Here is a 24,791-nt window from a genome sequence, read left to right as displayed (position 1 = left end):
TTTATTTTTATTTCAGTTTTAATTTTTATTTTAAACTTTAGTTCTTAAATGTTTTCAATGTTAGTTTTCGGCCAATTGTTCTAGTTTTTTTGCAATTTTTCCCGCTGTTGCACTATTTTTTATGCTTTTTCTTTCTATTTTATTTTAAATTTTTTGATATATTTTTTTATTTATTTATTGTGTTGCTTTTTATGTATTCCAATATTTAAATTTTTTTAGCTCATTTTTTTATATTGGCATTTTTGTGTTTTTTCATTGTATTTTTTTAAATTTATTCAATTTAATAAATTTCTATTTTGAGTTTTTTTTAATTTCACTTCTCCAGGTTTTATTGAATGATTATAAATTTATTAAGAAGTTTTGGTAGTCTTAAAAAAATTTTTACACTCTCATATTCTTTCGATTTTTAGCAATTAACGCCGTATTTTGCAATTCCAACATTTTTCAATATTTTGCGATTTTTTCAGCACATTTAAAATAAATAATATTTCTGTCTTTTTTTCATTTTTCTCTTTTGTTATTTTAATTTTTTTTCTTAACTTTTTTCCATTTTTATCTTTTTTCTTTTTTTCTTTTTGTATTTTTAATTTAATTTTTTGTATATTATCGTTAATTTAATTTTTCATTCAATATTTTTTATATTTGCCTCTACTCTTTTTTATTTTTGGGTCCCATTTTTTTAATTTCGTTTGTTCTATTTGACTTAGTTATTTTTCGCTACTTTCAATTTTTAAAACTTAAGATCTTCAGATTTCTTGAAATGTTTTTAATGTTATTAAGAATGTTGATTAGTTGTCAACATTTTTTTCTAGTTCTAATATTTTTATTGACCTTGTGCAGCTTAACCCATTTATAAATTCCAATATTTTACACCGAAATTTTTTTGTTTTTAATACTTCAATAATTTTTTTTTTATTTTTTCAGTATTTTTTTATATTGGTATTTTTGTGTTTTTTCATTGTATTTTTTAAAATTTATTCAATTTAATAAATTTCTATTTTGAGTTTTTTTTAATTTCACTTCTCCAGGTTTTATTGAATGATTATAATTTTATTAAGAAGTTTTGGTAGTCTTAATAATTTTTTTACATTCTCATATTCTTTCGATTTTTAACAATTAATGCCGTATTTTGCAATTCCAACATTTAAAATAAATAATATTTGTCTTTTTTCATTTTTCTCTTTCGTTATTTTAATTTTTTTTAAACTTTTTTCCATTTTTTTATTTTTTCTTTTTTTTCTTTTTGTATTTTTAATTTAATTTTTTATTCAATATTTTTATATTTGCATCTACTCTTTTTTATTTTTGCGCCCCAATTTTTTTTTTTTAAATTTCGTTTGTTCTATTTGATTTAGTTATTTTTCGCTACTTTCAATTTTTAAAACTTAAGGGACCACTTCAACGGAAAAATTATATCGACGATGAAAGTATTTTAGGAACACTGTTGATTACTTTGATGGGTTATGGCAAGACACGCATTACAAATAAATGAGCGTTACATCTGAAAAGGTCCTTTAGTTGTAACACAAATTAATAACATGCGAATAATGTCGATTTTGCATGAAGCTGATCTCAGATGCGTGCCTAAAGTTTTTTCAGCATTGAACAAAAAACCGAATTGGGTTCTTACATGAATTGCAGCATGGATTCCTTTTTATCACCACTGGTGTTGTGTGAATCCACTCAGCTTCTTCAAAAACGATTGGAGAAATGAAGTAGGTTTTCAAACTGATTTCTAAAGAAAAATTATATAGGAGAATCGAAGAATTCAATGCAAGTCAGTTGCAATGTAATTGACTGTGACGACGCTTTCCAGATACTAAGTTGCCTTTTCTTCCAATAATCATCTGCCAAGCATTACTGATACCAGCTGGAAACTTTCACGTCAATACAATACAGCGTTTACCCCTGTGTGTGGAGCGTATAGCTAATTTAAAAAAAACGACTGTTTATAAGTCCTTGGGTATAATTAGTTTTGCTTCAACAGATTTTTTATTGAAGAAGTTTTCAACCATAACTCCTTGTTCAGGGTTAGGAAAACCCGTGCGATGGTTTCGAATCGGACCCAGGTGAGCTGCGTACCACACTATCCATTTATAAACTATATTGTATCCGCGCCTTTCAAGAGATTTCGAAGCAGACATTCAGTATATAGGACAATTGCAGGAAATGAACACCACGACACTGACAGTATTTGCAGATCGGTTCATGAACATACGACGAAAGTCTCATTGGATGTCTATTGCTGCGTATCTAGTCCTCATAGTCGATGACCGTACGTCGTCCTAGGAAAGGAAGACTCTACATATCACCTGCAATCTTGTCGATTTTTTTCGCCCGCTGACCATCTCTTGTCCTTCTGTTGGATCCGCTGTTGTTATATGAACGACGGGGATGTTATTCAAGCAGTTGTCGCAATTCGTGTTCCATACGTTGTCTTCATGGTTTATGTTATATCTGCTGCCCACCATAAAGGTTTCACAATACCTCCCACTCGAAAACACTGAGGGTGCTTTGGTCCTTTGGCAGCACTACAATATCACTAGCCTCTGTCTCTTCTCCGTGTTTCTGAGGTTCGCATGGTACTTGGTCGTTTCTTACCGAACATGCTATTCACTTGACTAGTACCATGACTGAATGTTATAAACCACACCATTACGTGGATTTGTTTCAAAATTTTGTCTTAGAAGGGTTACTAGCTACAAAAACAATTGTTCAGTTATTTATAATATAACAAACAAGACTTCGCATTGTTTACTCATCCACCAGCTCTCGATCATACGCTGCTGTAACCCTTTACCAATATTGAAAACGTGCCTGACCTGGCAGTACAGAGATATAGAACTGGTCTTTCAAAACAGTAATGAAATGTCCGAGGTCAATTCAAAAAGAATTCATGAATTCAGTACATTTGCATCCGATGTTCCGTTTTGTGTCGAATCTTGGGAACGATGGATTTACTTTGTTTTTGTTGACGCCTAAATTGACACATTTTGACGATTTTTTGCATACAACATATGGCAAAAGGGCGTAATCGTACACCATGCTCCTGCACACAGTCCGTAAAGTGAACGAAAAAAATGGTAATCCTCGTAAGTAGTTGAAAATAACGATCTATATCAAACGAATATATTAATTTTATTCGTCAAACGTGGCTGAATTTTCCATGACAATACACCTCGTTTGTTTCGATTGATTGTGCCAAGCATGCATGCAATGAACCATCAATTTGAATACGCTTGTATGGTACCCGGTAAACTTGAGTTTATCTTTTGTTATACAGAATACTTACAAAAGTCACATGTTATGTGTCGTGCAATATGATAGATGTCGGCTTATTACATTGCAATTATTATACTGATACAAATTTATCTCCGAAATAAACATACAGTTACATTACAGGTACAATGTACAACAATGCCCTTAGTAGCACGTGAAAAAATAAAACATCATTTCCCCAAAAGTAATATAAACCCTTTTCAACTTGCGGCCTAGATTTAGAATTTGACATCAATGCAAGTCAAGTCATTTGTATCAACAAACAAGCGAAACTGTGGCTAGCTGGCCATGAGATATGATTTTACCAAAAAAGCTTTCACGCTGTAACAAACAATCGATAATGAATGGTCAATTATGCTAGCAAATGTTCATAGCTTTATTTCAAAGAAATGAGATAAATGCTTACCTGTATTACTTTTTCCGAAATAAAACTTACTCTCAAAGACTTATTTCATGTTTACATTTTACTATGATGCAATATGTGTGTTTCGCAAGATTACATATCCAATTTTGACCACAATCTAATGATTTTCACGTAGTGCTCGAAAGCCTTCTGATATGCTATAGTGTTGCCGATGGACATGTAAACAAACATGTTTTTACACAAAACTTACGGACAGGAAATTTCTGTTTCGGCACTATTTTTCAGGGAACTATAAATTAGGAAAGCTTCTAATACTTATCATAAAGGGATCAAGGTATGTTGAGTGAGTTCTATTATTTACTTACGGAGATAAATGACCCAGAGTGCTGCAGTGTCAGAGAGCGCCATACTGCGGCGATCTGAACTGAGATGCAGATTTTTGGGACAGGAAATCTTCGTAACGGATAAACATTTTGATTCGCTGAGCGTTTCTTAATGTTTCTCGACTTTTATTTTAGGTATCAAAGAATAATGGAGGCAATGCACATTACCAATGCATAGGAAAACGTGAAAACATACAGATGCGCTATTATCACAGATAACATTGAAGTGGTCCGTTAAGATCTTCAGATTTCTTCAAATGTTTTTAATGTTATTAAGAATGTTGATTAGTTGTCAACATTTTTTTCTAGTTCTAATATTTTTATTGACCTTGTGCAGCTTAACCCATTTATAAAATCCAATATTCTACACCGAATTTTTTTTGTTTTTAATACTTCAATAATTTTATTTTTTTTTATTTTTTCAGTATTTTTATATATTTACTTTTCTTCTTTCTTTTTCGTTTTTTTTACATTTTTGCTACATTTGTTAATTATTTTCTTTATTTTTTATGTGCTTTTTACATTTTTCTTCTTTTCTAATTTTTTTACATAACTTTCTTTCAATCCATACATTTGTGTTTATTTTTTCTCTTGTTTCCATTTCATTTTTATCTCTTTTATTGTACATTTTTAAAGCTTACTTATTTTATTCAATTTTAATTTTAATTGTTTTTAAATCTTCTGTTCTTCCGCTTTTCTCAAATATTTTGAAAATCAATAATGATACATTTCCGGCCAGCTTTCTAATCTCTAATCTAATTCTAATAGTCTTTTGATTTTTGTGAGTTTTCCCCCTCTTTTAATTAAAAAAAATAAATTTTCATTTTGTTGTCTAGAGTTTTTAATTTTTTTTATTCTTATTCCATTTTTTTCATATTTTGTTAGCCTGTCTAGCGAATTGAGAGGGTAAGACGTTGGTCTCATAAGCCTCTCATCCTATGTTCGAGTCCCAGCCAGGAAGGATCTGTAGTGTTTAGTTTCATGGATTGGATTATGATCGTCTGTTTTATAAATTTTACTACATGATAATAATTTGTTGTAGATACATACTTTAGAAAGATACTAAAAGAACAGCTCATGATGACAAGAAGGAAAATATTTTCAGAACTCAACATTAACAACTATATTCAGGGTGTTTGGTTCATGGTTAAGAATCTCTTGGGGGGTGATAGACTGCCATATTTGGAGAAAAAAATTGTTCTACACATACCATCAAATCTCAACCGTTACAGAGTTATTGAGCTTTTTGTGTAAAAAACTTATTTGTCTTAAAATACCTCTAACTTTAAAAGTATACTTTGTATTTTAAATATTTCAGTTCCAAAGGTGAGAAAATTTCCTATTGAATGGTGTTATCATATCTTTTAAGTAATTAGTTTTAATTACCTTTTAGCTGTAAAGTAGTTAAAAGTTAGTGTTTTTGAGGAGGTTTTTGCTAATTTTCTCGAAATTATGAAGTATGATTATAGCAACATCCATTATCCAAAAGTTGGGTTTTAGGACGATTCATAATTTGTTCTTGGACATCATATTTCTATCTCTTCTCATTTCTTTGTAATTTCATTACTATACTTTTCCTGTAACCGACTTGCAAGTGCTTAAAAGACTTTAATCTAAAAAATATGCTTTATATCGTTATTTACAAGATTTCATTGGAAAGCTGAGAAAATGTCCTATCAGTGTATGTACAAATATCTTTTTGTTAAGAGGTCTAAATGATTTTTTTCTAACGCAATAACTCAAAATTTGTGTTTTTTGGAGTTTTTTAATTATTCTAATTATTAATCAACAAAATTTATCGTTACTATTGTTCATTTGATGCCCCTTAATGTTCTCTATAACTTTTTATTAGACACTTTTTCTATATCTCTTTTCATTTTTCTGCTATTTAATAGTTAACACAGCATGAGCTCGCCACAAATGTAGTTGGTTCGAAATCGTTATTTTTGCATATGAAACGATGTGATAAAAACGATTTTGCGTCGAAACCGAAAGAGATAATTGAATGGCGTCAAAGAAAGAACTGTAGAACTTGCTGAGATGCATTATTTACTATTTTAAGAAAATTAACGAAAATGCAAAAAATAATAGCACTAACTTTAAACTAATTTAATTTTAAAAGAATACTAAATTCACTTAACTGAAAGGTATTAATACATTTTTCACTGTAAAATTTTCCTGGCTTTTGAATAAAAAGAAAAAAAGTACAAAAAGTGCCGTAATTTTTCAATTAGAGCTGGTACTAGTGAAAATGAGATAAAAATATCCAAGTTGAATAACCCAAAATCATGAAAATAAGAAAAGGTAAGTGTATCATGTCAAAGAACGAATTAAGCAGCTCATCAAGACTAACAATCTGAATTATTAAAATGGTGAGGTTAACTATTAGGATTTTCAAAAAATGAACGAAAAATCGTTTAAAATTGTTTAATTTTCATTAAATTACCTTGAAAAGGCTACTTAAACTCATTAGCTGAAACATGTGAGGACATCACTCAATGCGAAATTTTCTCACCTTTCGAATGGAACTAAAACATTTAAAATACAAAGTATACTTTTAAAGTTAGAGGTATTTTAAGTCAAATAAGTTTTTTACACTAAAAGTTCAATAACTCTGTAACGGTTGAGATTTGATGGTATGTGTAGAACTATTTTTTTCTCCAAATATGGCAGTCTATCACCCCCGAGAGATTCTTAACCATGAACCAAACACCCTGTATAATCAACTTAATCCCTGAATTTATGCAAATGATGCACATATCAATTTAAGTCGGATTTTTTTCGATTTTGTGCTATTGACGAAGAATTATAAAAAAAAGCCGATTTAACATCAAGTCAATCTCTTTCATTAATTTTCTTCTGTTTGCTTCATTTACCATATTTTTTCAACCTTGTGATTTTCTTCTTGTTTTTTTTTTCAATTTATATAATTTTATTTTCGCTTAATTTTTTTAAATTTCTGAGTACAGTGAAGACCCCTTTTTATAAGCCCCTTGGTGAATTTTAGGTTGATAAAACGGGGACATTGACAAAATCGGGACATATATTTTTCTTTCTTTTTAAGAAACCGAAGTTCTTAAAATATTTTTCTTTAGTCCCAAGATATAACCTCATAACCTTTCCTGATTATTCAAATTTTTTTGGCATATTTCGGATCTCTAAGATAAGAAAAATATACTCAAGAAAGGAACTCGAATTCAACTTGGTTCGTCTGCTAGAGCCCATCATACTACCAACTATCAATTTTCATATGAAGCTGATAGAATTGGGTCAAAAAGCTGATAAAATCGGGTGCGGATAAAAAGGGGTCTTCAGTGTATAATTATGCCAATCAATTCAGCAATCAAATGCTCACCAGAAATAGCCACTTACTTGACTTTTGTTCCAAAAACCGTTCCTGACGTACTGAAAGTAAACGAAAGCGCAATTTTTTAATCATTTGCCTTCTGCTTCCCGAAAAAACAATATGCGCTATCAGCAGCAAAAGAAGAGCCCTTGCCGTCAATGATGATCCAAGGTACTTCTGTTTAAGACTCACTAAAGATGTCTAACCGTACGAATAGTGTCGATAAGATGCCTTCAATTTTCACATTTCTACATTAGGAGCGCTATTCTCATAATCACGTCACCTAGTGTCTAGAAGGAAATTTCCTTCTAGTCGCTAAGTGACGTGACTCTGTGAATAAGGTGCTCCACAATAGCGTAGGTAATTCAGAAAACATGTTGTCTATCTCAGCGCAATGATAAATCAGCAATAAATCAGTGTATAAAAGTTAACGGCTCTTGATGACCTGCCCTATATGCAGATATAGAACTAGTATAATGCTACGTTACAATGTTTATTGGATATTTGGTTACCATCCTGCAAAATCTCACTCATCTGGATCATGGTGTTTTGATAGTGATTGAAACGGGTTCAACCCATGAAAATACCATCACCATGGTCCGAAAGATCCAATTTAAAAACCATAGTCATTGCATTGAAAAATATGTGGAAAAAACAATAGATGTAGAAATTTTCCATTCTTTATTCCATGAGCTGTTCTTTAAGGCAAACATTTCCTACTGTCGACAATGGCAAACATACAGAAAATCGTATCACAACAAATAAGATTTTAGTAATTTGAATTTGAAACCAGAAAAATGTCGATAATCTAGCACTTCATCGAACAAACTCGAATAAAAATCTATTTTCAATCTCGAATCGAAAACTGTAATACGGAACACGATCGATTCGATTCGATTCGATTTAAGATACACAATGTGTCTGGAATTTATGGCACGAATTATCGTTATGAAAAAATTATGAAAATGGTAATAGATTTTTTTCGTTTGTGATGTGCAGGATACCTTCTCCAGTTTTTGGGTATCAAAATTGTCGTTTTTTTAATCATTCCTTTTTCCATAATAATTTCCTAACAAAACTGCAGGAATAAATCCCTCAATCAATCGAAATTTTTGCTCATGATGCGCATATGAAACGCGTCACAAGGGTTTAAAGAAAAAAAGAAGCAATCTGCTAAGCAGAAGAAAACTTGGCAAATGCAGTTTGTTTTATGTAAGTTTCGATTTATTTTCGAACACCGTCGAAGGAGAGCAAAAAAAACACTTCAACACGGGTTAAGTGGAGGTCCGCTGAGGGGAATGGGTTTCCTTGGCCAACAAGTGCACCGAGCAAAATAGCGCATTTCGAGAATGACAAATCTGATATTTTGACTGCCCCCTCTTCTGTCCTAGTCTATACCCAAACCGCGCGGCCTCGCTTAGGTTGGTTTACTCGAACCAAAAAAAAAATAGTTTGCCCTTGACTCGTTGGCAAACAATAGTAGTACACAAATATGTTCGCTTGGTCGATGAGGTAGGGGTTGAATGCCGAAGAAAAGAGATAGAAAAACACGATTGTTTCAATTTTGACTTGATTTGGGTGCACTTCCCAAAACAAAAAAAAAAAACAAAAACGCAAGCAACAGCTACAGCTCGATGTGCAAGTCAAAAAGGTTAAGATGTTTCGGGGTTGGAATTTCGGTTGGTTCACTTGGATGCTGCTGCCAATTTCGCGGCAAGTCAGTCAGTGCATTACAGTGCAATGCAGGGATTGAAAATAAAACTAAAAACGAGTGCGCGCAAGCGAACGGGACCCAATTGAACGAAGGTGTTATAAAAATAAAACTAAATTAACATTACCAGAACTCGTCGCTGTTGTGCTATCTTATGACAAGCGCCATTTTGCACATTTCGAGAAAAACGATTTTTAAAGTTTGAGATTGAATATCATGAAACTTATAAATGGTAGAAACAATTCAGAGAAGACAATTAATGGTTCTACCTATTCTATAATAATCTCTCAAATATTACGAAAATCGGTTGACTATGTTGCGAGTTTTCACTAAAAATGTAAACAAAAGTCGCACTCACACGTGTCATAGGTGTGTATTGATGAAAAAATTTGTATGACGTGTCATAATCGTGCATGAAAAATTTTCCATAGAAAAAAATCACCAATTATAAACTTTTATTCATATCTTTGGCTTAATTTGTCCTATAAACAATCGGTTAGATGCATTTTGAAGGAAATAAGTCAGGGAATCTAGAAAAAATAGTTATTTTTAGTTACAGTGTTGCCAAATAGGCAATATTTCCAGTTTAAAGATAAAACTGCGTTTTTCTCCCAATACATGCATTTTTCTTTTGAAAATTATTATGCCATTGTGTTCTGATGACATTTTTACACATAAAAGCAACTAAAACTTTATTATAACTTGAGCCAATCCTAAGATATTATGATTTGAAACAAAAAACTCACAATTTCTTATCACTTTTCTCGCTTTATTTCAGTAACCAAGCAAAATTTCAAAATTCTGGAAACGCCATCTTGTAGAGATTCGTTAGACGAGTAATGTGGCATATCTAACTCAGTTTACCCCAAAATGGCGTTTGTCATAAGATAGCACAACAGCGACGAACTAGGATGTGTGCAATTTGAATTGGGGCTGCTGCGATTTTTTTTTCTCTAGTCACCCCGCCGATGCAGTCGTTTTTTTTTCGGTGGGAGAAATGAATGAAAAGGGGGGAGGGGCACGAAAGAGAACCTAATTATAGAGTCGATTCTTACATGATTGAATGGTCGTCAATGGTTGGTCAAAAGCTTTTTCTGGTTCTCGTGGTGGCTTCGCGGAACTACTGCGCAATACTGTGGGGGACCAAGGACTGATACGGTTACTCAGATCAGATTTCTCGGGTAGAAGGCTACTGTCCCGTACATCTGGATGGGAGCAAGTGGTGTGGTCAAAATACTGGCAAACAAAATTCGGGAGAAAGTTGCGAAAAAATTGAATCGAATTAAGCGGTACCTAAAAGTTCAAGTTGTGAGTAGGGCACGCTACTTCTAGGTTGTGAATATTATTGGGTACAAAAGGAAAATAAAAATTGCTTTTTAAGCAAAACATTTCATGGGGTTTCTTCACACTATTAATTAATCAGCATTAATCCTTATAATTCCTGGTTAATTTCCAATTGGACGTAATAAACAATGAGATTTTTGTTTATTTTAATTTTCGAGTGTAGGAACATTAGTGAAAAGATTTTCAAGTATTCAGTAATATTCGACAAATAATGTTAATAAAATAAGGCTACTTACGTCCTATTGAAAATGTTGCTCAGGTTTATTGGTCTATCCTTTCGAATGTGACGTTTACAATACGCACCCTGAGATCACGCATTTTTACACTACCGTTCTCTCCATTAGGAGTCGTTTATTTACCTCCAAATACGCCACGCACAAAATTAGTTTTCCTTAGTTAAAATGTCAAAACGGATCAATATCAACGCTGCTGGATAAGACTGTTGAGCTTCTACTTTCATTCTGAAAAAAAAAAATACCCGCCTACTGTTACTTTTCTGCATAATGAACATATGTAGTACACAGCTGCGAAACGTTGAGCTAGAAAAATGTCGTTGAGACCCAAGAATGAGTGACTTTATAATTCTACCATAACTTTTAAAAACAACGTAAATTCAAATAAGAGCCTTCCATTGTTTACTTTCCATTACGTTGATAACTCGGCTGCTTTTAAGTTTTAAGTAACTCATTTCATAATACACTAACTAAAATTGTTGTATTTTAATATGTACTGTAAAATGATAGTAAAATTTTATAATCTTGCAATCATCGAAAAAGAAAGTAAGCAGAGTCTCTCATTTGCAGCTTTAAAATTTGAGTAGACTTAATCCATGGACAACCGAAAGCATGCTTGGAAATTCCCAGGGGGCGAACCTCAATCCCAGTTCCACCGCCGACAACCGATTTTCGACAAAAATATGACTACGGCGTAAAAACCAACTGTCAAAATTGTCTTTGAAAAGAAATACCGGACGAACCGTTGCTGGCCGAAGACAGTACTCGAAAGAGAAAACTTTTCTCTTTTGTATTTCTACCAACATCTGTAATTGGCGAATAACGGTTTGTCCGAAATTTCCACTCTCAAAGTGAAGCTTGACAGTTGGTTTATACGCCCTAATCGTACGTTTGTTGAGGAATTTTTTATCGCCCAAAAAACGTTGCGTGGTTGCCGCAGCTGAGCTCGGAGATTTCGCCGACGTGAAAACATTCATATTTTTCACTAGCAAGCTCTGTCGTAATTCCACCCCACAACATTGACGCAAATGCAACAAAGTAAAACAAAAAAGCTCGAAAAAAGTGCATCTTCCGAGGAAAAGAGAGCGACTACGGGTGGTGGATGCAGCCGCCGGGTACCTTGTGACTACGTGCTATAAAATCGATCACCATAATAGACACAAAAGAGCTTTTTCCACTCTTTTTTGCTTCACCCACGAGTTCCGCCGACACCATCGCGCTCTCAACAGACGTTACAGAGAGCAGCGGAGCTTTCTTTCAAACATTTTCTGCTTCCGTTCTCTCATCGACGACGCGGTACCGCCGATTCACTCACTAGCGGTGGTGGTGGTGGTTTCTGAGCTGCAATCGGATTAGGGCCACTGAGATACCACCAGCTGTGTTCACTAATAGCGAATACAAAGCGAGCACAGGGTGTATCCCGGTAGCCGAAAATCTCTCGAACTGTGGTGGTAGTTTGAATCGATCGGAGGAGCGCATAACCCCAACTAGTTTGGTGCATTTTAGGTAGGTATAACAGTTATTCGAGACGCGAACCGCTTCGTTCGAAATTTCAAAAATGCTATAATCACTCATTCGGTGCACACTTATTCGCTCAATCACTCACTCACTCAACCGGAGAATCGATGATCAGTGGCTGAGGTGCCTGTATTACAGATATAAAATTGTTTTGTATAGGGAGGAAGTTGTTTTCTAATGTACTACTAGCTCAGAAGCGTAGGAACTCAAACGAGAGGATGAGAGAACTGGTGAGTGAAAAAGAGAGACCGAGAGTCACGTTTCGGGAACAGTTGGCGGCACGTGACAAACCGTGGCACTTGGCCTCGATATCTTTCCCCCTCTCTCTCTCTAGCTTCTAGCTGTGTCGATCCAAAGTCGGTAGTTGTCACTACTCTGATTGATTGAAAACAAGCATACGGAAGACTGCCGATGTGTACGGCTGCATAATCTTGGGATGGAGTGTTACGTAACGGGTCATTGCGAACACGAGGCAGTGTGATTCGTAATGCACTACTCAGAGCATGATTACACTTATAGCGTTTCCACCTTTTTTCCTGGTGCTACACCGGTGTAGTGCAAAAAAAGAGACAGACTGATTACACCCAAGTTTGAATGAGTGTAGCACCGACTACACCGGTGTAGTGCACAGTCAAAAACGAAAATGACATTAGAGACTTTACGAGTGTTTGTGAAATATTTGAAAACGGGTCAAAAATATTGGAAAAATCTTGAGCGTTTTTTCAAAACGTCATATCTGCAATGAGTTACTCTCTTTGTTTACTTTCTCTTTCGATTTTTACGGCGTCACTATAACACTTTTCACTTATTTTACAGTACAGATCGAAATACGGTGGTTTTAACTAGCATATAATGCAAAGAGTTGAGGGATAAATGTTAAAATGACCGAATTATTAACAGAAGAGAAAGTAAACAAAGAGAGTAACTCATTGCAGATATGACGTTTTGAAAAAACGCTCAAGAAATGGAAAACTGCAGTTCTAGTTCTTGGTTAAGCTCTCCCTCTTAATATAACAAAATTCGATTAATTCCCCTTTGTACATCGAAATGTAATACTAGTTACCTTAGTTTTTACATAAATCTATAGAATTGATCACCTAGTTCAGAATTTCAATAGTCTTATTTGAAGAAATTAAAAATGTAAAACAAAATGAATGGCACCGTCAAGCTAACGCAACGTCCCGTGTAAAATAAACAGATTTAAAGTTGTTAGTACTTAAAATTAAACCTTTCACACTGATTTTTAATGCTGCTTCAATAATCACAAATCAGAACGAAAATAGTAAAACCATATTTTTTTAGAAAATGTCAAGTTGCCGACAAGAAGAAAAACGATCCTAGGAATCATTGCCAGTGAATGTGAAATTTTTTTTCGCTCCCGTCTTATTTTGTATTGTCAGTCTCAAATTTGAAGAACAGTTCTCGTCCATTGTAACCTGTGTACGATTCGTGAAGCCCACTTTGTCCGATTAGTCAAACCAGTATTGGAGTGCGAAAATAATTGCTCCAATGGAAGCTTAACATTAAGGAACTCGCGGCAAATTCTAAATGCTTTTATGTTTTCAAGTAAATTTAAACTAATTTATATACACAGAAAAAAATATTTTGTAATTTTAAGTTTATTTTCATGCACATATTTGGAGCATGAATATAAATGTAAAATTAAGTTCCACCACAAACACGCACGACTTGTCGTGCTTTCTTCAACAAATTTTATTATAATTTTACACGTGGATTGAAAATTACAGTTTCTTTAAACGGAAAACCAATGCGCTTCTTATGTATTTTTACTCGAGTACTGCTGTAAAATGAATGACATGTAATATTACACGAACGAAAGTGTAAAATTGTATGCTGTTTGATGCTCCAATTGATTTTAACGTAATTTTCAATCAAATTTTTGATTCAATCGTTGTATGTGTACATTCGTATTGATTTACATGTCGTTTAAATTTCATTATTTTTTGGTGTGTAGATTGATTATAATACTGGTATAATTTTGGTACACATGTTATATCTGAGCGGGGTTTGTCGAAGGAAAAATAGCCTCGGAATGGACCGCTAGGTCTCTGTCATTCTGAAATGGGACACCGAAAAATCGGTGGAGCTAACACCTGCTATATCCCTAAATAAAGTTATTTGCAGACCCGTGGTCTGTTGGCGCCCTTCGGTGGAGCCTCAGTTTTGCACCCCTTTCTTGTTTACTTTGGCTCCGTTCCAGTTCGACTTTCAATGACAATTTGTGTACATGGAAATTGCACACTTAGTCTGACTTACTTTATAACTTATTCTCAATAAGTTTATAAAGCATATCAAAATTTCTATTCCCGACCAGCCGCATGCTACGGGCCTGCACAGGTGGAATGAAATTCGAAGATAAGCTCCGCCCACAAAGTTGAGATCGACGGTGTGGTCACCGATTCGAGTTGGGCTGGCATAGATGTACTGAAGCACGGGGTTTACCGTTGCAAAGACCCTTTGCTCTAGTGAGCGTAGATTTTGAATGGAAAGTGCACAAAGAATTTATAGTATGATATTAGGATTAGAAGTGCTAAGACGCGTGCCTGTACTGGAATGGTTTTTAGAGCTGTACTAGAATAATTTGAGGGGAATATGAGAATGATTTTAGAATTCGTCTTAAAAAGGTAAAAATGGGTTTATGGTGAATTAGAATGGCTCTAGAAAAATTTTAAGTTTTTTAGGAAATTACTAGAATGGTCTTACCACAAAAGTAGGATGGTTTAGAGGTTTACTAGTGTCGTCTTAGAAATGTGCCGACACCGCTTATCCTCGCTATAATAATAATGAAATGCAGTTGAATTTCACCATCATGTACATTTCAACTGATATGAACACGGAACAAGACAATACGTTGTAGTCGAAATGCCAGTATCTGTTGCTTGATTGCGCAATGCAACTGCATTTCATTATTATTATAGTGGAATTAAACGAAAGACATCTGTTTCAAGAGGGATAATCATTTTTTGCGATAAAGCCCGAATTTCACATAAGCCCATTTTTCGGAGTGGTTTGGAAGATCCTTAATATTGACACTCCACCGTATAGCAAAATACTGACACCGAAGAAAAGTTTTAGGAGCTGTGATCTGGTTGGTGGATTGTTGATTACGGTAAATATCATTAGATTTGAATTACCAGTTCAAGTGCCGTCGCGAATTTCCAGTAATATCCTGGACCGCCTATCTTTTTATGCGAGTGAAACAAAGAAACTTTCATGTCTTTTTTTTGTTGGAGACGTTGATTTATGATTTGTAGCTGAAAAAGGTTTGTAAATTTTCTTCGTACCAATTGCTTAGAAATTTCGCAGCAAACAGCTTATACATAAAGTGAAGATAGCTGATTACTTTTTTGTTTTACTATCAGTTTTCATTTTACGCTGGGTTCCAGGACGGTTCATAAACAAACTCTCCTGAAAAGTTCTAGCTGATGGTAAAATGGAGGTCGGACAAGATTCGTCATCAAAGACTCCGATTTTCCGTTTAAAACCATATACATTGAACTCGGTCGGTCCATATCTGATGTACTTGCGGTCAAAGATATTCTAACGATTTTGAAGGATCTGACGCAAAAATATTCGACCGTGACAGATATCTCAAAAGTTCGCTCAGATAAACTCAGAATTGTGATATTCTACATAAAGCAAGCTAATGCGGTTACTGGCGACAAGCCTTTTGTTAAGGATTACCACATCTACACGCCCGCTCACAAAGTTGAAATCGACGGTGTAGTCATCGACTCGAGTTTGTCAAGCGTGGATCTACTGAGGCGCGGGGTTGGGGCTGATTCAAGGACCCACTGCTCCAGTTCGCAAAGATTATGAATGGCAATCGCACTGGACGAGACGACATGGTGTGTCTCTTCAAACTCGCGTTGGCTGACCTTTGGTCGGATTGCTTTGCGTTTAATTACAACTTCTTCGAAAAAGATTATCAGTTCGGTTATTTGCATAATTGGGCCATCGTAGCAATAAGGCTAGGATTGACGTTAGGCAGAGAATTGTGAGGATGACTCAAGCATTTGGCAATACGGAAAAGTGCGTCTACTGATTGATCTGTTACCATGCTCCGAGTACAGACAGCTCCCGAGAAATCTACAGCATTACTTCAAACGACGCTCTAAGTACTCCTTTATGGAAATACTTAAAAGAGCTTCACCACTCACCACATCAAATCATTATGCTCTCTTGGCTCAGGAAGAGTATGATTCCCATATGGGGACATCTTTTACTGCTCCTAAAAACTATAGGCAGGATTCCTTGTAAAGGCTCCAATTTTTCTCCTGAGAGACCGCCAATTATATCAGCTCGAGAAAGCCCTGACGCAAACTCGAAACAAACAGCCGCTGGTCTTAGAAATTTGAGATTAAACAAGGAGTTTCCAGCACTTCCAAAAATACCAAAAATCTCATGTGACAATATAACCAAAGATTCAATTTAGTGTAGGAACGGTTATGTCCAGGTTGGGTACTGGCAACTTTGTGATATGGCGGAGCTCCTTCCAGCATCGAAGAATTTTATGCTACGGCATGGGGCTGTTTTCCCGATTGGTAATTGATCTGGTTTATTCCATGATCTTTGCTACAGCTTTAAGGAGGTGGCCTGTTTTACCGGGCCTGAACACATATTTGTCCACTTGTTTTTATGTAACTGAGAAAACGAGCAAAAAAGTGTGAAACATGTTCCTTGTTTATTTATTTATCCACTTTACATTTGAGGACAACACCACTTATTGTGAATAAATCTGAATGAGACTGAAAGGGCCGTAGCGTAGTACGCCCCTTTGGTATTTACATTGGCTTTCTTTTTCAACTCGGCTTTCAAACAATAAAATACCTAGAAATGGCACTCCTGTCCGGACTTGTTTTTTTTTTATAAAACAGATTAAGATCACAGTGCCCCCTAAGGTTGGTGCCCTTGGCGGGGGCCAACCTAGTCAACCGCACGCTGCGGTCCTGTGCAGCGCATCCCACAAATATTCAGCCTTGTTCTGCACTACGGCGGATTGATTTTTCGAACGAATGTGGTTTGATGGAATCTGATAGCCATTTGATTTGGCTGTCCCTTATTGGGAAGTAAACCATATACGTTCAAAACAGCGATCTACCAAAATGCAGAATAAGGCTGTTTAAACAAAAATAACCTACGCATCACGCTATAGGCGATGAAAATCTAAAGAGCCTTGTTCTGACCACACCATCTAACCGCGCATCAACATGCTGCTCATTCGACTAGCGAACGATGAATGACGCACAAAAATACATGCGGCCCTTAACCAACTTTCCAATATTCGATTAGGTCTCTTACGTGCCTGAAATAGACTGTGAAATTTTGGTTTCTCGCATTGCTTCTGTTTTTGCGTCGTGCGAAAAATTGAATGTCATTTGTGCACATTTTTCCAAATGATTGGTACAAAATTTGTGCAATTCCGTTCAGTACAAAACGAAAGTTACTAACGTTCAAAAACTCGTATCTATACGATGTGAAAAGATGGCGACAATTAGAAGCCACCAAACATGCCGGTTCGATGCAATTTATATTAAATTGCTAGCTGTATCACTTTTACAATTTTCAATGAAACGACGTATTTTTACGTAAGTTGACATGGTTTCCCTGCATGATGTCACGTGATTTATTGTTTCTATCTAATTTTTGCCATAAACTTTGACAAAAGGCCACAATAGTCTTTCTTCTTTGAAAAACGTCATAAATTATGGATGAGCCATTAAAAAAACCCAAGCAAACTCTCGGAATCCAAGTAACAGCATATGGTTCCACCAGTTACAAAAATTCAAGGTCTTTCAATACTCAAACTCGGGTCAAAAAGTTGATAAAAACGGAAAATTATCTAGCCCTATGTGCGGAATTGGAAATTGAATACAGGTGAGTTGCGTACAAGGTTAGAACGGTTGTAAACGGTGTACAAGAATGAGTTTAGGAAAGTTTCACTGTAATTTCAGGGGTTTTCTAAAATGGTTTCGGTCTAGGTTTGAGGATGTACTAGAATGGCTTTTGGATGTACTAGAATAGCTTAGAGGCGTACTAGAATCGTTTTAGAGAATTACAAGCATGTTTTCAAATTAGTACTACAATTATTGAGGGGAATGCGAAAAAGGTTTCAGGCTGTCTATAAATGATTCTAGAGGTTTACTTGAATGATTTTAGGAATGCTTCGCAATGGTTTTAGGGGCTTACTGGAACAATCGGCGGGATACTAGAATGGTGGAGGAATGTAATAGAATTGGTTTTAGAGGTGTTCTAGAAGATGCCTCTAAATGTATTCTAGAACACCTCTTAAACCAATTCTATTACATCCTTCAACCATTCTAGTATCCCTAGTAGCCATTCTAGTATTTCCTAAAATCATTCTAGTACGCCTTTAAAATCATTCTTAACCCTTTGCGACGCGATTTTTTCATTGTTTCGTTGTTAAATTCAAATTCAAAATGGCGGATCCAATATCCATGTTTTTTTTTAATTGGCCTAAGCGTTTTACAAGGGGGTTTTCGGAGTCGCTGATTCTTATTCTAACGTCGAAAACGTAAAATTCAAAATGGCGGATCCAATATGGCGACTGTGCTTGGCTAAATTTCATGTTTTTTATATTGGCCTATAACGTCCTACAAGGGAGTTTTCGGGGTCGTTGATACTGATTTCAACGTCGAAAATGAAAAATCCAAAATGGCGGATCCAATACGGCGACTGCTTGGCTAAGTTTCGTGTTTTTTTATATTGGCCTAAAACGTTTTACAGGAGGGTTTTCGGGGTCGCTGATTCTGATTCTGACATCAGAATCGTAATCAGCGACCCCAAAATCTCATAAATCGAGTTTTATGCTCATTGTAACAAAATTCGCAAATTTCGCCGCCATTTTGATATTTCAAATTCGGTTATCATAATCGTAATCAGTGACCCCAAAAACTACATAGTCTATTTTTATGATAGATGAGAAGTTATCCCTGTCTGTAAAAATCTTTTATAGACCAACAAAATGATAAACTCCATTTTTGCATATTTTGATTTCCTTTCGAAAAAATTGACGTACGAAAAATTCTGCTCAAAACCTATTTTTTGGTTCAACATACTTGCACAAAATTTTTTTAGATCTCTAGGATTTTTAGTTCAGACACATCCGAATTTATTGTAAAAACAGCGATTTTCGAGTTTTAATTGACTATAACTAAAACGTAAATAACAAATTCACATAATTTTTGTGCTAGTTGTACTGCTTACATCCCCAAAAGTTGATTAAAAGAATTCGTATTTATATGTCAACGCTAACTAGAAATCCAATAAAAATATAGGAGAAGTAGGTGGGACGTATGCGTAGCAAAGCGTAAAACAGCCTGAAACCATTTTCGCATTCCTCTCAATATTACCTTGATTTTAGGATTTTAAGGATGGTTTTGGAATTGAGTAGATTAGTGGTCTACTCGTTCAAAGGTGTACTACCATAATTTAGGGATGCATTATACTTGATTTGTAAGCGCTTGAGAATAATTTTAGGGTTATATAAGATTTCTTTTACGAGAGTTCACGAATTGTATTTAAGGTATACCAGAATGATTTAGGGGTGTTTTAGAATGTTCCTAGAAAATTGCTAGAATGATTTTAGGAGTGTACTAGAATTGTTTTGGTGTGCATTAGAATAGTTTGAGTGAATTAGAATGGGTCTGAAAATGTAATAGAATGAGCGTATGGGTTCCTAGATTGTTAAAAGTGTATACTAGAATGGATTGCAGGTGTACTAGAATATAAAGACAGGCACATTGGAATAATTTTTCGAAAGTTCAAGAACGGTTCAGGGTACATTACAATTTGTATTACAAATGTTACAGAATATTTTTAGAAGAAAATAGATGGATTTTGAGTACTAAAATTTGTGTTGGAAATGGGTATATTTTAATAATTTTAGGAGAGTTCTAGAAGGGCCTTGGACGTCTAGAATAGATTTGAAAATATAGTAGAATGATTTTAGCAGAGATCTAAATTTCAATTATCCATTCAAATAAAATGCTTTCGGCAAACATTCAATTCATTTTCGAAATAAAAAGTTTTGAAATAAGAAATAATGAATTATGAGAGCGACTTCAAAATATTTATCTTGCAGTAAAAGTTAAAATATGCAGTTTTGGAATAATTAAACCATTTTTAGCTTATGAACGAACGTAAACATCACACACACATGAAAGAACCTCATCACCTGTTTGAAAAAAAGCACCCAGTATTGCACTCGCAGGAAATAATCATGCGAAGACTAACAACTGGTGATGACTAGTTTCACATCAACCATTGTCGCATCCCGAGCCGAATTTTATGTCCAGATGAAAATAAAATCGCTGCTACCAGCAATCAGTTAAATAACTTGAAAAAGTGGTTTATTTTTACTTGAAATTGCATTACAATATATTTTGATGTTTGTTTTAGTTTGGCCGCACAGCTGGTTCTTTCCTGTGTGCTGGATGCAAAAAGCTTGTTCTGATTGTAGTAGGTTATCAGAAAAAAACATGGCGATCATGTGAATTACGTATTATAACACTAGACCAATCCCACCGTTTAACGAGTGCCTTTAAAGTGAATTTATCATAAACGGTTTCTCCAGGTAAAATAAGGATTTGTTTCAGCGCTGCAGCGTAAAGTTAAATATAATTGTGGCGGAATAGCGAGATATGAGGCGGTAATCTCCGGCTCATGGCACACAGTATTTCTTTAAATTTTTATTTATAGTTGGATTTAGAGGATAGTGCTAAATAAATATGTCCACAACAAATAAATATAACTTGAGCTTATTTTTGCAAACCCGTTTTAGCCAAATAAATATTGTCATTATCCCATATGCTTGGTTTGAAACAAAGAGGTGCGGAATAGGGTCGCAATAGGCTCTACTGCCATACTAGACAGATTATTCTACCAATTCTTCCCATTCTTCAGATATTTTAGGGAACCCCCAACTTGCAAAAATTTAAGTATCTTTTTCGTGAAGTCTGTTTATCTGGCACGGCACGATGCGTTAGCTTGAAACTTGAAACTATTCCTGGGCTATTATAAGCGTAACATCAATACATATGAAAAGATATTTTTTTTTGTTCAAATTGAAGATCTCTCGCGTTTTTTGAAAATGGTCATAAGCATACTGTCAAAATTCACTGTGAGAGGAAGTTCTCGACAAACCATTAATCGCCGATTATAAATCACAACAGCAGACGAAAGAGAAAACTTTCCTCTTTCATAAAATGTTAACATCCATTCTAGGTTAGCTACGGTTTGTCCGGAAATTTCTCTCAAAGTGAATTTTGACAGCATGCTTATTGACCAACAAAAGCAAACACACAAAAAACCAACAAAAAACACGCGAGATCTTTAATAATTTCGATCGTTTAACACTTTCAAAGCACAACCGATCAACTTTTTTTTCCTTTGTGGTGTCAGAATGGCAGGCTAAGATCATAGTTGATCCATCCGGCCGAACCGATCAACTTACCATTTCACCGATCGATCGATCAATCGAACGTTAGCTCCCTAACCAACCAGAGTGTAGGAGTGAGTACCATCGATCCAACACAAACAGCAAAACGCCTTCCACCGATTCCCAGTGAGTTCCCTCACTCGCGCACACTCACCCACTTCGCAACCATCAAGTTCTCACGATTCCAAGTGCAACACGCAATCATCATTATCGATTTGGGACTTACCTCACTCCGGCTGTTCTCATTGCCTGTATGTGTGTGTGTTTGTGACGGGACGGTCGTTGTGTTATTCAAGTTCAAGTTCGAAATTAATGGTTTTTTTTCTGTCGCTCACTTCTGAGTTTGTGTTGTGGTCGTTTTTTTTCATCCATATTGCAAAAAGTTCAAGGTGTTTTACGGTTGCGAGGCAGCCGCCTGTTTGGATGACGTCCGTCCCCCTCCGGGCCTTCTGGGCAGCACCGAAACAACTCTGGAAATAAGGAATGAAAAATTACCATCAGTGATATTCCACTTTTACAGCGTTTGGTTTGTTGATGGACTTGAAGGTGATAGAGAAGTAGAAACAAAGATTGCATAATCAAACAACCTACTGGCGATTAGCACAAGCTGCGACGACGAACTGTGGAACCCGCTGTGCTCCTACGGGAACTCGTTAGCTAAATGAAATTGCTCACTTCCATGATGGGAGAAAATGTGGCGTTCGGTCGCCCACAGTTAATAACACACGATGCGCGCGTGTGTGTGTGCGTGGGCTAGTAAAGCTTCCCTTACCCACCTTAGTATACCCTTTCGTGGCGGACCCTCTCTCTGTCAAGCCACTCCTGAACGTATGCTATATTGAATTTAGCGTTCATCCGGGAGAAGAGGGAAAAAATGACACCACACCTGATGATCGCATTGGCTCTGCTGCTGACAGTGATGATGACGATGACATGATGATGATGATGATGACGATGGTGATTCGTTATTATGGATGTAATCAGCAGCCTCCTTCCGCTTGAGTTCACATTTGTACATGAAAAAAAACTATTTTAATTTCTGATTTGCACTAGCTTTGATCGCATTATATTTTCTCTGTAGTATGTTATATGCCAGTTTGTAGCAAACTTTCAAGGACAAAACTTTTGTTTGAGTGTTGGTGTGTGTTTTTAAAACAAGTGAGTAATCATGACATAATGAAATGATTGTTGTTTCAAAGGGGGCTTTGTAGTTGACGATTGCTGTGATGGCAGAGCAGCTGGTTTCCATACCTACTGTTTGATAATTAGTACGGCAACCGGGTAATTATGGTGCAAAATTGTTGGACTGTTCCGGGAGGGGGTGTTAATCATAGAAACAGCTGGACTGATGTAGTCCTACAAATTACACATTTAGCTTAGTCACCAATCACGTCATACAAACTCGAGCGCTATCTGCCGTGGTTTGCACTAACTTAAAACCTTGATAACAGCTCTATTAAAGACATGAACAGAACCTGTCATTTTGGCTGGAGAACTTCAGATTTCTTCAAACAAATATTTTAGTTCGACCTCAGATATGTTAGTGCAAAATTACACATTTATCCCAAATCGGGATTGCCAACGATTTTTTTTTCAAATAAATTGCTTTGACCGCCCAATCCCATTATTTACTATTTTTAGCAACGTACATACTTTACGCTCAGATAACAGTTTGTACCTATGACGGTGAGATTGACTCTATTACAGTGCGGTAAACAATAGAAATAAGCAAGCAATAGTACGACTAAAATAACCATAAGCATTAAGTTATTGCGCAATATTAGCTATACGATTGTATTAATGTTGCATTGAAACTCGATTGTAGCATTTAGAATGGATCCAAGCTCAATATTAGCACCATAAATGCATATAGGCACAGCCAAAGTATAGCATTATCACTTGCTCTTTATGCGTATGTGGCCTGTGTTAAGCCAAAGAGGACCAAGCGCCATTTAGGGGTACCTCTAAAAATCGCAATGGCATCCAATGTAGTGCTAGAATAACCTACATACATTTACTTCAGAGAACTCAAATAGTAGTCAAAAGCGAAAATACCAGGAAAAAATTACGTCGCTCAGTTCGGTTTGGCTTAACGCAGGTCATATAAAGCTGATATAAGGCATGCATGCAGGATCTTTTAAGCATGTATGCTTTACATATGCAGTTAGGGCTTTTATAGAGCAAATATAAGCCGACATAATACTATTGTAAAGCTATTGGTTTGTTCGTTATGCAACTCCACTCGTAAACTCTATTCGGCATATTTCATTTCACTCGAACACGTACAATATAGCTTTGGCAGCAAAAGCAGTGCACATGCCGTGAAGGATGGTAGGGGAGAGAGGGTAACGGTGGATCAGCAGGAACTATGAAACAATCGCAATAAAATCATAATGCATGAACATAATCGTCTCATTCCCTCATATTTCATGGTTTCTAATTCTTTACACGTGTTACTATATTTTGGAAGATTTCTGATAACTCTATCTCTTTTAATGGATATTTGTTTGTTTTATAACAGTCAGAGTAAATTCGCCATAAAAATCATTATTTCATTTTTATGAGTTACCGTTCGCCAGAAAAATGTTTATTCTACTGTTATTTGTAGCAAATTTTATGCTCAACATTTGCCGCGAACAAAGTTTTTTGGTAACTTGTCATGGTTCTGTGCAATTTGACAAGCTTCATAAATAGACCCATTGGGTAGCTGTGAAACGATGATATATGGGGAACAGTGAAAATTTCTTGTTTTTGTTATCTACACTGAAAGCCATTCGATGAAGAAAATAACAAAACAAATTTTTGTTTTCCTAATTAGTTGATTTCAACAGAAAAATGAATAACGTAACTAAATTTTCTCTTAATTTTGAGAGATTCTCAAATAATAGTTATTGAAAATTATTATTGATTTTGATTCAAGACGCACATCATACGAAATGACAGCAAGTAGCTAAGATGCACACCTTACTGAAATACATCAAGGTAGCGACAGCAACTATGTTCATACACGCTGGGCATAACGGTTAAGCACGTAGGTAGTTGTCTCAGCTTGGAAAGCTTGTTTTATCCTGGACGCAACTACCTGAACCAGTACACAAAAAAAAACAGAAATTCAACTGACCTCATTTTGGT

At 35.4% G+C, this 24,791-nt stretch overlaps 1 protein-coding gene across 1 annotated transcript in view; it reads right to left on the bottom strand.

The window, feature by feature from the left end:
• LOC131677235 (uncharacterized) overlaps positions 1–24,791 on the bottom strand; it is a 121,186-nt gene continuing 96,395 nt past the window's right edge. The window contains exon 3 of the transcript XR_009303312.1: positions 1–22,129. The gene's annotated coding sequence lies outside the window, so the exon portion shown is untranslated. The remainder of the gene's footprint in view (positions 22,130–24,791) is intronic.

The sequence above is a fragment of the Topomyia yanbarensis genome, chromosome 1 (genome assembly GCF_030247195.1).
Source record: "Topomyia yanbarensis strain Yona2022 chromosome 1, ASM3024719v1, whole genome shotgun sequence".
Classification (NCBI taxonomy): domain Eukaryota; kingdom Metazoa; phylum Arthropoda; class Insecta; order Diptera; family Culicidae; genus Topomyia; species Topomyia yanbarensis.
Note: the sequence above shows the minus strand (reverse complement) of the source record. Positions and strands in the feature narration are given on the sequence as shown.